This window comes from Haemaphysalis longicornis, unplaced genomic scaffold (genome assembly GCF_048455015.1).
Source record: "Haemaphysalis longicornis isolate Haplotype H1 unplaced genomic scaffold, Haemaphysalis longicornis Haplotype H1 scaffold_1, whole genome shotgun sequence".
Taxonomy (NCBI): domain Eukaryota; kingdom Metazoa; phylum Arthropoda; class Arachnida; order Ixodida; family Ixodidae; genus Haemaphysalis; species Haemaphysalis longicornis.
This window is the reverse complement of record NW_027526203.1, coordinates 429,185,008-429,202,849: the sequence shown is the minus strand read 5'-3', so window position 1 is coordinate 429,202,849 and position 17,842 is coordinate 429,185,008. Positions and strand designations below refer to the sequence as shown.

Below are 17,842 nucleotides of genomic sequence, written 5' to 3'. Positions count from 1 at the left end.
ACTGAAATTCAAAACAGCGCAAAAAGACGGGACAAGAAACGACGACAGACGGCGCTCACAGAAACCTCCCTCACCTAATCGATCATTAAACATCAGGACTCAAGAGCAATGGGAGGCGGCCTTGCTCAGCTCTCACCCCGAATCACAGCAACTACTCGTCCAACTGCCTGTAGATGGAGCTATGGGGCCCAGAGGCTCATGGCCGCCTTCTAACGGGCAAAGCCGGGTGACTTCCTCCCTGTCGCCCCCTTCCTTCTACTAGTTTGAGCTTCAAGTTCTCTCTCTCTCTCTCTCTCTCTCTCTCTCCTCCTCTCTCTCTCTCTCTCTCTCTCTCTCTCTCTCTCTCTCTCTCTCTCTCTCTCTCTCTCTCTCTCTCTCTCTAAAAAAAAAAAAATCGAGACACTGTAGTTGATGTACCGACACTCGTATACATTAACACAGGAGGGTAACTCAAGCGCCAATTCCTAGCCATGCTGCTGCTGTGTTCATTAAGCTTGTTCGCCAGATTTCAGCTGCAGCCTCCGTATAAAGCAACATATGGTAACTTTGGTAGCTGAGTTTTACGTACAACGGCGTACAGCTACGTACGACGAGTGTGAAGTTGCGTGGAATGTGTTATTAGATGCGACGCATCTCATTCACTCGCCTTGTCCCTGCATCCATCCGGCGTTGTTGTCGGCGTTGTCGGCGTCCACCCCTCCCAATTCTCCTCGCCGCCCCAGCTGCGCTCTCCGCCGCTCACCCCCTCTGCTCTCCGATAGCGAACACTCTCTCGCGAGGAGCATTGGATTGGATTCGATTGGCTTGGCTTGGCTTGGCTTGGCTTGGATTGGATTGGATTGGATTGGATTGGATTGGATTGGATTGGATTGGATTGGATTGGAACTCTGCGATGCTTCGCATCACCTCAGGGTTCCCCTCGGGAAGATGGTGTAATTTTGCTTAATTTAAAGCGTTCGACCTAGGCCGCGCGTACCCGATCGTTGCTGCTGGTATTAAAGAAGGGGATACACCACCAAAGAGTAGCACACTCCGAAGTGGAGGATTGGCCAACGCTTTATAATATATCTGGGCAAATGGGCTTACACTCTGGATCTTGTGAGTGTGCTCTGAAGCCGAGCAAACTGTTACATACCCACAAAGGAGAACATGTGTGCTGGGGTATAACAGACTACACTTTATAAGCAGTACTGCATGTTGCTTTCATACGATATCCCGTGATTGACGCAGCCGAACCATTGTGCCCTAGAGAACAATAGGCAAGCAACGATGCTGTTACACTATTGTTTCCCCATAAGACAGCTAAGGTGATCTGCGTTTCCCTTCACCGTATACCTAGCTGCCCGCGGCTAATGCATGTGCATCAATGGGACGAGCTGTGTACTTGCAAACAAGGTTGACTGCCACTTTGGGATGCCTGAGCAGGTGAACTATATGCCTCAACTCTTTAAATAGAACTTCGGTCCTCCTGTTCTTTAAAGAGCACATAACCGATTTTTGTGGAGTGCATGGCCTTTATCTCATAAGAAAGCCATCGTTTTTTGTAGTAGGGTACCCCAAAAAATTTCTTTAAAAGTTGGAGCAAATAGCTCCAACTTCACACTAAACGTTCTGAAATCTGAAAAGGGCGCGCTATGTAGTGTCGAAACGTCACACTACCGTACGAATACAAACAACTCCGTCCGTTAAATTTGTGACTCAAAATCCGCATAACCGAAGAAGAAAGACAGCGTTTATGATTGTTCTAGCTGCGGGACAAGTTTTTAGATACCCATGTTCATCTCACGTACAGTTAAAAGTTTGCTGCCGCACGGCTCGCTCTCGTGGTTGCCAGCATTCCTTTCGGCCCCATAACGGCGGTTAATCTAAAAATTCATCTTTGAAACGTTGTGGGTCCCTATCAGGAAAACAGCTTCAGTTTAAGATGTTTTAAGCGCTGCTCTCTCATTTGGGATAGAGAGCGTACACTCCCCAAAAATCAGTTGTTTGTTTTTTTTAATACTAGTTACATTAAATCGCAAAAACACTTGAAGGTGATTGTTGAAGAAACGCGAAGAAACCCGAGGGTACGCGAAGCATACATCGCTACATGAGATTACTACCCTTGAGTGATCATGATTCGTTTTAATCGAACCTAAGTGACTCCATACGATATGTTGCCAGTATGGTATATTTTCTTGAGCCTCCGGAGCCTTCGGGTGAAGCCGTGCTACCCAATCATGACCGGGCTCAGTATGCCTTGGACTTGATGGTCTTGTCCGCGTTCTTTTGACCCCACAGCTGGACCACGACTCCGTCATGGAAAATCATTTCAGCAGACTCCGCCTTGAACAGCTTCTTGACAAGGTTCTGGCCTTGGTCCACAGCGTGCGGCGGAACATGGACAGCACCGTGGCAGATGCGCCGTGGCGGTATGTCTCCTGAGCGTTGAAGGACTCTAAGGGCGGCTTTCCGGCCAAGATACCCGTATATCGGTACGGCCGACGCCCAGTGACCCAGTTTCTCGTCGTACACCTTGCCGTGCACCATCTCCGGGGGCAGGTAGTCCAGGGTACCACACATCGTCTGCCGCCTCGAGGAAAGGGGCTGCGTGGACCATCCAAAGTGAGCAATCTAGGCCTCCCCATAGTACCCCTCCAACAGGTTCTCGCGCTGCAAGTCCCGATGACTCACCTTAAACCTCGGGGGAGACCTTAAAACGTTCGGCAGGGCTGGTGGATGTACGCGGCTGCTTGCTTGTCGGTGCAGCGGTTGGCACTGGTGGTCTCGCCGGAGAACTCAGCAAGGAGGGGGGAACAGGGGGGCGGCACTCCAGGACTGAATTGAACCAGGTCTCGTCTTGGAACCAGCAGTACAGGGCTGGCCGATGCTGGAAAGTAAGAATCGTGGGTCACTTTCTCCGCGCTAGTGGGAAGCGGTGGTTATTTCAAAAAAGGGCAGGCCACTCATCCCCGTCACAAATACCCTCCAACTCACGGGAGAGCCCACTGCCGTGTCAAAACGAAGCGGCTGTTAATATGCGGGCGAAGAGAAGAAAGGCGGTAGGCTTCCGGTCGTTCGAGGAAGCTTACTTCTTCCTCCTTCACTACTTCAACCAATGTTTCTGCGCGAGCGGAGCTGCAGTCAACACCGATGCAGAACCATATCTTGCCCCAGCCCAAACCGCCCAAACATCCTATTTGTTTAATGAATTGCTGCATCAATAAATTAAGTTTTTCTAAGTCCAACCGTGACCAGACTTGCGACCAGACTGCGCGTAAATTAGTGGAAGCCTATCATATGAGAAAAACGGGTGATAAATGTGTCAGCGACACCTTGGTATGTTTCTGTGGCAAGGAGCAAGCATTTTTCGATCTCTTATAAGGGTGATAATTCGTTGCGTCGACACATATACTTCTAGGCTTTCTGCAAAATAAACACAGTTGTAAGCGAGCGCTAGTCTCGTCTGGTATTTCTGTGTCTTCTGTCGAATTGTTTGCGCCCAATTCTTTCTCAAATAATGAACCAACTAACCCAACATCAAGTTTTACTAAAGTATGCCCGATCTCAAATGCTTGTCAATCCCCCCTTGTGCGCACGTGCCAAAATCTTTGAGGACATCATCATCATCGCCGCAAATGACTAACACAAGGGTATTTTTTTTTTTTCATGCACTCCGTGGACTGCGTCCAGCTTCGCAGGTAATCCTTCTTCACAGAGAGTGGAAGGCCACTATTTTTTTTTTTTTTTTTGGCGAGAAATATTTAGACCGGTTTCTTTCCTGCTACACCTTGTTTGAATCTCTTTCTTCTGTTTCTTTTCGTCCTCTTACAGGGCGAGGCACGCACTGAGGTACAAGTGTTACGTTTCCGATTCAGAGTTTTGTGAATTTCGGGAACGGGGAACGTTAGCCCCTAAAGTCTTCCGAATCCTGGCCAACTCTCTCAGTAGCTATGTGCCAGAACGAAAGGAACAACAACAACGACGGATGCTGGTGGTGATGATGACGATGATAACTTTACTATACCCAAAACTGGGTGAAAGGAGGAAGTTGAAGTGGGAGCCTCTGCCACTGCAAGCGGGCAGTAATCAGTGGTAGCTCATTGGGCTACTACTGTGAAGACCTGGGTTCACAGCCCACCGGACGACACATGTGTTCTTTATTTACTCCTTTAAGCGGCGGCTATCTTCACGGCCGGACAACTGAAAAAACAACGACTACGAAGAAGAAGGCTTTCCGCAGAATGGGGCAGCCATTTTTCCTATCTCTCTTTAATCTACCTACTAAATCCTTTCTTCTGCTATACTATTTTGCCACGGCGAACCAACCACACCGGGTGACCGTTTGCTCTATTAAACGTTTACTCTCTCTCTCTCTCTCTCTCTCTCTCTCTCTCTCTCTCTCTCTCTCTCTCTCTCTCTCTCTCTCTCTCTCTCTCTCTCTCTCTCTCTCTTTCTGATGCATTGATGCATTTTCATGAGGAAAAAAAAAACTCTTCTTGGGCAATCCTCCTAAGTGGCTATGCGCCAGTTCTGTGGGCCGCCGCCGACACCACCACCTGTTAATTCGGTACCGTCTGTGCCTTCAAATTGATGTATAAGCAGCTGCAGTAATTTCACTAATAAAGAAGATGCAGTTTTAGTGTTAAAGCATATTACCCTACCTCTGTTGGTTTCGCGGGAACTTTTTATAGCCTATTTCATGAACATCTTTTGGGATGTCTCGCGTGATATACAGTTAATAGCTCGCTTTTGCTAAGTTTGATGTGAGCAGGGAAAATTGGTGACTCAGGCATGCATCTGGCCAACGTTAGGCCTAACCTCATGCTCTGAGGTCGGCGTCGTCAACCGGTGTCTGCAGCTCCACGTTAAATAAGTACGACGTTTCTTGGCATGTCGTTAAGCTTAATTTAAAGGTTACCTAACGTTGACCTTAACCTATATAGGACGTGATGCCTGACGCCACACTGTGAGCTCTCACGTCATGAGCTAGTATTCATTCGAAAGGGTACTCACTGTACTCATTGCAAGTCAAGCTGCGAGTATTGGAGGACGACGTAAGACCTCAAATCCAAACTTTTGGCAAAGGCTGGTGCCTACCCGACAATAAACTGATGGTTTTCAAAAGCGAATTGATACATGCCCAAAGAATAGCACAACCCGCACTGGGGGATTCGCTGACGCTTTTAAATACCTGGGCCCATTATTTGAGTCCGGTGCGCGTGCTCTGTAACTGACCAATTAGACTACACTTTATAGGCAGTAAAGTACGCTGCCTCCGCGGGTCATCCCGTAGCTGGCGCATCCCAACATTCGAACAGTACAGAACAATAGGCACGAAACGTTGGTGGAAAAATTTCTTTCCTTAATGTTGCAAAGATTATTTGCGTCTCGTGTTACAGCACTGCTAGACACCCACTGTGAACACATGTCATCAATGGGTGTGACTTGTGCACTTACAGGGCGGGTTTTACCGTGCATGCACTCTGCATGGAAGGTTAATCGTACCTCAACTGCATGAATATAACTCCGGTGCCTTGTTACTTCATGCTTATCACAGTAAAGATAAAAATTTGCCAACGTTGCTCGAGGAATGCCAGGCATACAATGATTAGTAAATATTACTTTCCTTCAGGGGTGAGTAATTCGATTTTATACCAATAGAGTGCTTCCAGACCTTATCAAACCATTGTGTTCTATTTTCTTGAACCTCGGATTCAGGTGAAACTAGGCTAGCCGGAATGTACGCTTACTCAGAATGTAAACTTGACAGTCTTGCCCTCGTTTTTTCTTCTTTTTTTTCTTTTTTTTCTTTTTTTTTTTGCCCAGGGATCCTGAATCCGTCATGGAAAATCAGGCCAGCAGACTCTGCCTTGAACAGCTTCTTGTCAAGGTTCCGGCCTTGGTCCACAGCGTGCGGCGGAACATGGACAGCACCGTGGCAGATGCGCCGTGGCGGTATGTCTCCTGAGCGTTGAAGGACTCTAAGGGCGGCTTTCCGGCCAAGATACCCGAATATCAGTACGGCCGACGCCCAGTGACCCAGTTTCTCGTCGTACACCTTGCCGTGCACCATCTCCGGGGGCAGGTAGTCCAGGGTACCACACATCGTCTGCCGCCTCGAGGAAAGGGGCTGCGTGGACCATCCAAAGTGAGCAATCTAGGACTCCCCATAGTACCCCTCCAACAGGTTCTCGCGCTGCAAGTCCCGATGACTCACCTTAAACCTCGGGGGAGACCTTAAAACGTTCGGCAGAGCTGGTGGATGTACGCGGCTGCTTGCTTGTCGGTGCAGCGGTTGGCACTGGTGGTCTCGCCGTAGAACTCAGCAAGGAGGGGGGAACAGGGGGGCGGCACTCCAGGACTGAATTGAACCAGGTCTCGTCTTGGAGCCAGCAGTACAGGGGCTGGCCGATGCTGGAAAGTGAGAATCGTGGATCACTGTCTCCGCGCTATTGGGAAGCGGTGGTTATTTCAAAAAAGGGCAGGCCACTCATCCCCGTCACAAATGCCCTTTAACTCACGGGAGAGCCCACTGCCGTGTCAAAACGAAGCGGCTGTTAATATGCGGGCGGAGAGAAGAAAGGCGGTAGGCGGCCGGTCGTTCGAGGAAGCTTACTTCTTCCTCCTTCACTACTTCAACCAGTGTTTGCGCACGAGCGGAGCTGCAGTGAACCCTGGTGCAGAACCATATTTTGCTGAAGCACAAACCACCCAACCATCCTATATCGTTAATGAAATGCTGCATCAATAAATTCAGGTTTTCAAATAGATTTGAACATGCTTTGATTGTGTTCGGTTGCATTTTTGTACTGCCTTGCTGAGAAAACCTGCAACATTTTATCTTTCACCCTAGTTTTACCTCCTAAACTTTCAGTACCTTCTACGGAAACCTCTCGCAATATCTGGCTCGACTGCTGAGTCAATGCGGAGCGTTGTGGTAATCGAAATTTGTTCCTTATGTTTGGAATTCTGTGCAATCCATCCTGAAATTCAGCTGCAATGTGTTAACAAAGCTTATGTTGATAAAGTTTCGTGTATTTTTGACGCCTATGAACAAAAAAAAAATCTCTCAATCTTCCCGCGAGGGGAAGCCTGGGGTGATGCAAGGCATTTCACGGGGTTCAGTTCGCTGTAGCTGGTTACGGTTGCGTCAGCCAACGCGGTAGCAGGCATGTTAGTGTCCATTTCAACTCATCGGAGCAGCAGGTGGAGCAGCAGTCGGAGCAGTAGCAGCGAGAGCGACTGACGGAGCGACTGAGGAGCGCGCCGCGAGAGAGAGTGATGAGTGAGAGACGCGCATGCGCGCTAACGCACATCTGGCATGGCGAGGAGAACGAGAGAGAGTGTAGCATACGCGCGCTAACGGCGCGCTCACGCGCAGCTGGCATGGCGAGGAGAACGCGCTAATGCAGCTGGCAGGCGAGGGGAAAGGAGGAGGGTTGCGGACGCATGCACGCCGGATGGAAGGACAGGCCGAGTGTAAAGATGCCTTGCATCTAAAACGTCACGGATCTTTGAAATGCTGGGTGTGGAAAACGAACGCGTCTGTGTGCTATTAGCCTGCGGTCGCCATCAGTGTTGCATGCAGTGCAAAGAATTGATTTCGACCACGAGATAATACGTCTCATCGCATATATATGCGTCTTAATTAAATTAGTAATAATTGGCGCCATTGTCAAGATAAAAAGGATTCACATTTTCAGCTTATTCATCTCATCACGTAGATGGGAATTTTGAGTAGAATATTTATCAAGTGGCGCCATAATCAAGGTCAGCAGATTCTCCTGCACGTGGTAAAATGTTTCTCTAAGGTTTGCGGCTGTGCGACCTGTGTCGGCAATGTCGATGTTCGCACCACCCTGTCCAACGTTGCCCTCTCTTCGTTGGCGTTCCAAGTGGTTTCCGGCGGCTTCTCGGGAAAGCGGTTCCGTCTTCAAAGCAAGTTGCCATTCTCCATTTTGAATTCACTTCTCTTCTGTAGCATCAATTTTGACACTACGCATAGTCCTAACTCAAGCTTCAGTCCTCATCCCCCTTCACCAAGTGAAATAATTCATGAACTTATTATCCGGAACAAGCCGCAGAAAATACGCTTGCGTCCTATATATCTCTTACCAGAAACATCATTTTTGCTATTGTTCTACGAGACGGACGACGTTTTGTAAAGTTGTTGCTCTCTCTGCGGCAAGTTGGACGGGAGTGCAGATTACAAATCCAATAAGCGTATTACTCAGACTATTTTAATAGTAGCGCAAAGAATTTATGCTCACTGAACAAAGTAAACTAGCAGTAAAAACTCTATGGATGTCGAGTTTAGGAGGTTAAAGTAAGCGGAGTGTCTATAAAGCCGTCCGACGGAACTCCAGCTCAGCGCCCCAGCCATGGCTAGAGTTCCGTCCGACGACATCCAAATTTTTGAGACTTGCCTGACACAGGCCACAGCGTGTCCTGTTTTAATGTGGAGGAATAAGTATCTCCGTTGTAATGTAGAGGAGGTAATTTCAGATTCCTGTTACTAAGGCGGGGGTTCGAGTGCCGCACTTTCCTTCCTTATTTTGTTAACATATTAAGTTTAAATTATAATTTGCGTGGCTTAGGTTATTTTCGTTGTTTTAAATTATTGTGTGTGCTCGTTAGGTTATGTTAGGTTAGTTTACATTACGTTACCTTATTAAAGGGCCAAGTTGTGCCAGACGCGGCATTTTTTCATTGAAACGCTGTTGGACGTCGCTTTAGTGGAGTTCTTATAGTACCGTCGGACGGCCCTCTAGACACGGCCTAAAGTAAATCCCCGCCAAGTCTCCACAACAGTAATATTTTCTCCAGTCATCTGATGAACCGTGATCCTCGAATTAAACAGCGTGAAAGTCGCAAAAATTGCTCGGGCACTTACGTCTGCTTACGTGCTTTGAAGTCAAAAGCCTGGGGATACTTTTCAATATTTTTTCTTTACTGGTACATCTTATTTGCGTCACTTTCTTTACTTTACTTTTTTTGTGCGAATTACTTCGACCGGTTTTTTTTTCCTGCTACACCTTGTTTGCATCTCTTTCTCTTATTTCGTTTCTTCCTCCTACAGCGCGAGGCACGCACTAAGGTACAAGTGATACTTTCCAGATTCAGAATTTCGTAAATTTGGGGTACTGGGAACATTAGCCCCTAAAAGCTTCCGATTACTGGCCTATCCCCTCAGTGGTATGTCCCCTGAAGAACGAAGAAAGGAACAACGACAACGACAACAACTTTCTACCGCTGGCAACATGCTGTTATCAGTAGTAACGCATCAGGGTGCTACTCTGAAGACCTAGGTTCAAGTCCCATCAAATGACAAATGACACGTGTTTTTTTATTTACTCTTTACAGCAACGACCATTTTCTAGGCCCGGCAACAACTATAATAACGACGACGACGACGAAGGTTTTCCGCAGAATGGGACGGACCTAAACCTCCCACTGTCTTCGACACTGATTTTATCATTCGGGGTGAAAGTACTGGGATTATGCCACGGGGATCTTTGCCGTGCGTTACACCCATTCATTCTAGAATCAGGTCACCTGCCGTGTTAGCTGTCATTCCATTGACAAACCTACACGCGGTTTTCTCACTGCTTCGTCTGTACCGCACATTTTTTTTATAGCGTTTATTTTGCTACAGGGCTTAGATAAGGGAGTATTAGGTGATGATGAGGAATGTTCATCAAATGAACATGAAACTTTGCGCTTCGCGGATGAAGTCCAGGAGGAAACGATGATGAGGCCAATGTATTCACGCAGTGTCCGCTGTCGCGTCGTCAGCGCGGAGCCCCGTCGCCGCAAGATGTCGCATCCTCGTCGGACGCAAGGCAGGCAGCACCCCAGCACTATTATCACATTTTCTCGCCGTGATACTTACTTCCTGATTTTTGTGCCATTGTGTATTTTTTATTTTTATTTATGTTTATAATCTCCTCGCTTTTATTTTTTATTCCTCCACTGCTAATGCATTCCAATACTTAAATATTTTTCTTTCCCCCCAAAACCTGTAGTTTCTTTCGGTAAAACACCCATTTCCTGGCCAATCCACCTGAGTGGGTATGAGCCATCTAACTGGTACCTCCACCACCACCACCTTCCCATTCTGTGCCTTGCGGGCCTTCAAAGAGATGTATATCTAAGAAGCTGCAGTAATTTCACTAATTAACCATGAAGTATACGAAATAAGGCACAGCTTTACGGCGAAAGTACTATTAGCCTACTTCTCCCACTTTCACGGGTATTCATATAGCAATTTCCATGAAGCATCTTTTGGGAAGCTTCACGTATTCTACAGTTTATAGCTCGCTTTTTGTAAGTTTCATGTGCAGCAGGGAAAACTGGCGACACGGGCATCCGACCGGCCAAAGTTAGGCCCTCATGCTCTGCAGCCAGCGTCGCCAACCGGTGCCGGCAGCTCGACGTAGAATAAGTACGATGTTTAAACTGAACATGTCGTTAAGCTCGATTTAAAGGTTACCTCACGTTGGGCTAAACATATATAGGCACCAGACAGTGAAGTTTGCGCGCGACTGCAGCGCCATCTCTCGCCGCCGCTTAGCAACAATGGGTCGGTGGATGTCGCGACCGGCCGTTCAGCGCACGTAAAAACACGCGCGCAGCGTGCGGTTCGACGTTGTGTGGCGGAAGTTTTTAAGTAAACATAGTTTTAATTGCAAGTTGCAGGGTCCGAAAGGATCAAAATGCTGCAGAAAAGAATTAGTGGCAGCGCCGCTACTGCTGCGTGAAGGACTGCCACAATCGCGAAAGGCAGCCTGCCACAGTTCTGTACAGGTTTCTTGGGCAGCCGTGGAGAATAAGCGTCGCAAGAAATGGATTTTATCAGTAAGAAAGCCATGACATTTTTTTGTCAGTGGAAGGAGTATTATGAGTACGGTGACTGTTTATGCGCAGCGCAGACACGAAGGGCCGTAAAGCTAAAATGTTCGCTTTCAGTGTTCCATACACATCGCGCGCTGGGACGAATCGCATGCCGTCGTAGTATTTGCATAACAAAAGGTATTACGGCTTCCGACACTATTGTTTTATCAGCAGTAACCTTTTTTTAGCGACATTCACGGCACCGAATGGATGCCAAAAGGCGGCACAAGAATATGTTCGCAGCACTTCGCGGGTGATGCCAAATGCAATGTCAAGACGGTCAGTACGCATCCCGATTACTGCCCCACTTTGTTTCCCGAATTGTACAGAGTTCGACCACGCATTCCAAGCGAGAGGCTGGCGAGCTATCAAAGGCAAGGTTGCATTCACTCGCGCTGACTTCTTAATGCGTTTTGCGTACGTACTCTGAAAGTAGAGGTTGCTATTGTTTAAGCAGAGGGTGGGGAGGAGGAGGAAATACTTTTTTGCAGAGTTCTGAACGGCCTGAACAAACTGTATCACAATTAGCCGCTTAGACGACTCTAACATTACTCACAAGATAGAAGCCGAAACTAAACGGAATCTTCGTAAAGACAACCGCAGCTCCGCAGCAGATTTACAACTGTGTTTCCAACAAATTTCCAACTGCGTTTACTTTGTCATCAGGTAATAACGTTTGGAATCCGTTGTTAATTAGTGACCACATCAACGGAGCTGAAGAAGGGCAACCGGAAAAGTAACTGCAGTGTGGTTGCGCAAGCAGAGGGAACAACACAAACACGCTTCTGTCGTTGAGCGCCGTGGTATACGCTGGGGTCACTTTATTAGGCTGTAAAACAAGAAAAAAATAATACTGACCTGAATTGGCGCCGTAAATAAGCTTCCTTTGCTGAGAATGGGACTTCGCAACGATGTCTGTCCCATAAATTTCTTTCACGGCGCAAACGCGCGCGGGAACGTACAATCTCTAACTTCTCGCGCACGTGAAGCCGACAGTAGTAGCTCAGCCCCGTAATTGTCCGGAAATCGCACAGAAGCACTTGAGACATGAAGAAACTATTTTCCAGAACAGTTTTCAAGCACGAGACACCTTTCAAAAACAATCACAGAATCGCACAAACAACCGAGAGGTGCCGAATCTATGAACGCGCGGCGGCCGTCTGGCTCTCACCGACCCAAAGTTAGCTCAAGCTTCCGTGGGGCTGCGCTGGGTGTACTTTATTCGTCGCGCCCTCTGAGCAGTGACCGGTGCCTATACGACGTGAGGCCTAACGCCACACTTCGAGGTCACGTCCTGAATTGGCATGCATATACTCATTATACTCATTGCAAGTCAAGCTGCGGGTACCGGTGGACGTCGTAAGACCTCAACCCCAAACTTTTCGTCTAGGTTGGTGCACACCCGGCAACGAAGTGCTGGTTAAAACTGCCAAGATTATTTGCGTTTCCTTTTACAGCATTGCTAGCAGCCTACTGTGAACGCACACTCATCAATGGGTATGACGTATACTTATCCGACGTGTTTTACCGTACCCATTTGGCTGCCTGGGAAGGGTTGAGTGTCCGCACTGCCTATTCTGCGGACCAGACAACAGAAGAATGCTCAGCTTTATTCTGTGGTCCAGACCACAGAATAAAGCTGAGCGTTCTTCTAAATAAAGGTGACTACTAAAGACGGTCTGGTCATCGGCTTCCGTGGCGCAGGGGTAGAGTATTGGGCTTTGGCGCTAACGCCCTGGGTTCGAGTCCCAGCAACTTTTTTTGCTGTAACCTATTATCTTAAGTCAATTTCACGTATTAATTATGTAGATAAGGTTGGGTTTGTATCTTTTAGGTTGCTTTAGACGAGTAAGTGTCAACTGTACCGTGGTACCGTCCCAGAATAAACCTGAACTTTACCCTGTTGTCTTGTCCACAGAATAACGCTGCATATTATCCTGTGTTTATGATAATCCTCATCAACTGGTCCACGGTATAGGCACTGCCTTGACTGTACCCCAACTCCTTGAATATAACTCCGGGGCCTTGTTACTGCATGCTTACCACAGGGGAAAAAAATCGCGCCAATCCACCCCGTGAATGTGGTTGGAAAGCAAAGCTGTAAACGGCACCCATAACGATTACTCATGCGACGTCACTTAAAATCACTCACATCGCTCTACAAATAGTAAAACCAGAGAGAAGTGAAATGCACTTAACCACACCATTTATTACTTCAAAGAGATATTCTTGGTAAGGTTAAATCAATGCATGATGCATGAACGGTGTTTGGTTGAGTTGATGTAGCAAGAGTGGAAACTTTTTTTTATAAAATCAAACTAAGCTCCAACCCGGTGTTAGACGATCTGACTTCTCCGTCTCTGCGCCGCGGACGGAGGCGACGAGACTTGCGGCTTAGAAGGAGGAAGAAGAAATACTTCTGTTCAGATTTCTGAACGGTCCAGAGTGCAGCTTTGGGGAGTGATTCCTTCTTCTGTGGGGCCCATATGCAGTCGGCGCGGCCTGTGTTCTGTCCACCCGCTGAAGCTGGGTAGGTAGAGAGGGCCTGGACAGCAGCATCTCCCATTGCTCTTGTTGGGTAGTTGACGGAAAGAGAGGGGGGTGCTCAGGGCTAAAGTCGCACACCCCGATTACGGGGCGGAGTATTCCTACTTCTGAGAAAAATTTGCATTCAGCGTCGTAGCGATTCGGATGCATTACGTGAAGACGCGTAGGCTGTGGGAAGGAGCCTGGATTTTATGAGCCGTAGGGTAGTTAGTTGTACTCTGAAAAGGTCAGGGTAAGGCGAATGTACGGTCTGTCTCAGAAGGCGATAATGCTGGATTATCTCCCTGGACGTGACAAGCGGGTGACTGTCCTCGTGCAGCTTCATTGAACGGGAGGCAAAAGCGCAGGCTTGTTGGGTGGGCGTAGTTGTTTCCCTCCATTGAAGCGTGAGGCGGTGTCCAGATGAGCTGAATGGAACCGTTTGGGGAGTGGTTTTTTAGCACGCACAGTGCAGGTCAGGACACCCAACCCGGCTGGTAATTCCAGTAGGCTTGCTGGGAATCGGTGATTACCCTCCGAACCCCTGGATGAGTGAGAGCCAAGGTGATGGCTGCCTCTTCTGCTGCCGTCATTTGTTGGGTCCTAAGCGAGGTACGCGCAAGGAGGTTGGTTGCGGAGGTAGCCACGATGATGGCGTGTTGCTGCCCTCGATGTTAGGAGAAGTCTGTGTAGATAACTGCATGAGCCCCACCGAGGGTGGTGTTTACCGCTTGAGCCCGTGCTTTTCGTTGACCCTCGTCATGTGAGGGGTTCATATTTCTAAGCAAACGGAGCATCTTTAGTTTTAGTCGCCAAGAGTCTGGGAGTACGTCAAGCGGAGTGACATTCTGGGCTGCCCAGCCAATCTGGTGAAGCATGCGGTTACCCAGCGCAGTTCTAAATTGGACCTTCTGGTTAGCAAGATGGCCTTCTATCAGCTCTTCCACCGTGTTGTGGAGCCCCGTGCTAAGCAGCCTCTGTGTGGACGCACTCATGAGAAGACCAATGGCCTGCTCGACCGCCTTTCTAATCATTATATAAAGCATCTTTATGTCTTCCTTGTCGAGTAGAAGATAGGGGTTTGTCGTAAGTAACTCTCGAGAGGACAAAAGCTTCAATTAATCGAAAGGTACCGGATTGTTTTAGGCCTCGCCTCTTGGTGGCAACTCGCCTGATCATGTGTATGATTAGATTAATGCTGTTTTTGAGGCGCTGCAAGGAGACGTTACTCCTGGTGTTGGCCTGGAAATGTAGGCCCAGGATCTTGATCCTGGGGTTTGGAGTGATGGCCTGGTCATCAAGGAGTATTTGAATGTGTTCCTTGATTTGGCGTGGGGGTGGACGACAAGGAGCTGTGATTTTTTACGTGAACACTGGAAGCCACAGGCTTTAGCACATTGGCGTACTAAAAGTGAGATTCCATGGATTGGTGTGAGCTTCCTTTAATTTTTGTAACTCTTAGCACATGAGCAAGGTGCGCACAGGGCCGCTAGACGGGCGTGAGTGGCTGTGTGACGCTTTCACGTGGCATTCAGTGAGAAGGCAGGGGGTAAACCCGTAGATGTGCTTGGTGAGTACACCATTTGTCTTTCCGTGTTCGCGTGGGCTCGTAGCTGAATCGGTAAGACAACGGGCTCTCGCCTTGATAGTCTATTAGTTCCAGGTTCGATTCCCGGCGATGCCAGTGAATTCTTTTATTTGTTCGCTGGAGTTTTCTGGTGACACCAACGGTCGCGAAAGAACCCTTGGGGGGTAGAGGTAGAAAGCTTTGCTTTAAAAATTCGCTAGAGTTGCTCGAGGGATGCCTGGCATCCTTGGATGTTCGCAGATATTACTATCCTTCAAGGGTCATTATTTCGGTTTCATTGAAATAAAGGGACTCAGCACGATATCAGACCATCATATTCTATTTTTGTGGTCCTCGGAGCCTTCACGTGAAACCAGGCTAGCCGAACATGTCCTTGCTCAGAAAGTCTTGTACTTGATGGTCTTGCCCTGCTTCTTTTTTTTTTTTTTTGCGACCCATGGATGGGCCAGGATATCGTCAAGCGCAATCAGTTCAACAGACTGCCTCTTGAGCAGTTTCTTGATGAGGTTCTTCGCTTCGGCCTTAACATGTGGTAGAAAATGGACAGCCCCCTGACAGATGCACCGGCACGTCTCCTGAGTGTTGAAGCACTCGAAGTGCGGCTTTCCGATCAAGAACCCATAAATCAGGATACCCAGTGCCCATTGTTCCACTTTCCCATCGCACACTTTGCCGTGGACCAACTACGGGGAAATATAGTCCAGGGTGCTGTACATGGTGTGCCACCTGGAAGCAGGGACGTGCACGTCCCATCTAGCATCACTCACATTCATCACTCTATAACGCCGTACCAGTAGGCTCTCGGGCTTCATACTTCGATGAACAACCTTGCACCCGTGGCAGACATCCAGGGTTTGGCACAGCTTGTAGATGTATGTTGCTGCCTGCTGGTCCGTGAAGTACGTAGCGATGGTGATCCTTGCTGTAGAAATCCCGGCGGTGTGTGAACTCCCAAGATGATATAGACCCACGTTTCGTGGGGAAACCAGCTGAACATGGGCTGGCCGATGGGGGCAGTAAGAGGCGTGAGTCCGTTTTGCCACGCTAGTAGCAGGCTGCAGTGAGGCCAAAAAAGCGCAGCTCATTCATCCCTGTCAAAATTTCTCTTCAACTCATGGTAAGCCCACGGCCGTAATAAAGGAAGCAGCTGTTAAAAGGTGGGAGAATACAAGAGAGCCGGGAGGCGGCCCATCGTTTTGGCTGGTGGTGGCGGTGGCCCATAAACAATGGCGCAAAGGGGATCGGCCAAGAAGAATTTGTTGTATTCATGAAACCAATTAGGTGAGACAAAAATAGCGTGATGGTGGTAGTGACCCATAAAAAGGGCACATACCCACTTAAGGGGATTGGCCAAGAAGAATTTTTGTTAATTTAAATCAATTTTTGAGATAAAATACAAAAGCAGAAGAACGAATTCAGTCTGTTGATTCAAGAGTGGGAGGAGTAGGAAGAGTAATGGAAGCAGATGAGAGCATTCAGGGAAGCTTGCTTCTTCGTCGATCACTGTTTTACCCTTTTTTTTACACTATCTATGAGCGGAGCTATGATCAATACCGAGATAGAATTATGTCTCACCCCAGTACAAACCACCGAACCATCTTGTTGCCTTACTTAAGGCTGTATCAATATCGTTAACTTTACAGATAAATTTGAACCTACTGAGGTGGGGCTTGGTTGCATTTCGCGCTGCCTTGCTAGGAAAGCCTATCGGAGTTTTACATTTCCTATAATTCTTCCCAACTTCCAAGGGAATCCCTGCCAAAATCTGGACAAGCATCACAGTAGATTTGGTGGTCTATACTGCTAGCCGGTCTCAGAGTAAGGAGAACAGCTTGACTGTAAAACTGCGGGCCTATAAATCTGAATGTTGTGTGCCTTGAAAAGTTTCGAAAAAGGTAAGCACCCCTCTCGACCCAGAAATGTCCTTGCTGCTTCCAACTTACAGGCAAATCTCCATCATTTTGTTTGTCAGCCCTGAATTCTCTCTATACCGCAATTTTTCACCGTCCTCTCTTGATCTTACTGTCCCGTCTACACACATACTTTAAACACGGGCACACTTACCTCATAGCAATTTCGTTCATTAAAAGCATTCTAGTGCAAGCCGTGTAGCGTAGATCTACCCCCGCACCAGATCTAGCCATCAACATTGTCTTTTAGACTCCCCGAGCGCCTTTCGCAACTCTCGACGACACCATCCTGTGCGCTCCAAGGCGACCACTGGCTGCAACGTCCCATATTATATCCCCCCTCTCTCTCACCGTGACCTACAGCCATCCTTCCCAAAAAAATGCTGCAACTACAACAACCGGTTCTTTCCAGCCCCGCTGTGGTGTGCCTCAGGGATCTGTCCTGGCCCCCTTGCTTTTTAACATGGCCATGATACCTCTTGCATGATGACTTGGTGCTGTTCCACACATCTATAGTATCATCTATGCAGACGACATCACGGTATGGTCTGTTCACCAGGACCTTCACGTCCAAAGTGTTCGCCTGCAACAAGCTCTAGATGAAACCAATTCTTGGTGCAGGTATCTTGGCCTCACGCTCTCTCCTAACAAAACAGCACTTCTCACCGTGGCCAACGCATGGGGCCGTCGGCGCTTCGTAACCTCCCCTATCCGTCTTTCTGTTCAAGTCACGCCTATACCTACAGCATCTACCCTACAGGCGTTGGGCTTGGATATTACGGCAACCGGTTCTGCAAAACCTTGTATTCGTTCTGCAAAGCATCAAGCTTAAAAATCGCTGCATCTGTTCCCTCGCATGTCTCGAAAAGCCGGCGGTGCGGCCTCCAAGATGGCTCGCATGCTTGTCCGAGCCATTCTTCAGCTTCGCATAGTTTATCAAGCT

General features: G+C 48.1%; 1 long non-coding RNA gene and 1 pseudogene across 1 annotated transcript; one reads left to right on the top strand and one right to left on the bottom strand.

Moving 5' to 3' along the window:
- The first annotated feature begins 2,286 nt into the window (after positions 1-2,286).
- Positions 2,287-6,111, top strand: LOC144172859 (uncharacterized). The gene is made up of 2 exons (XR_013323123.1): positions 2,287-2,411; positions 5,809-6,111. It is a non-coding gene; the product is annotated as an uncharacterized LOC144172859 (long non-coding RNA).
- Positions 6,112-15,366: 9,255 nt separating this feature from the next.
- LOC144161949 (aurora kinase A-B-like) overlaps positions 15,367-17,842 on the bottom strand; it is a 46,327-nt pseudogene continuing 43,851 nt past the window's right edge.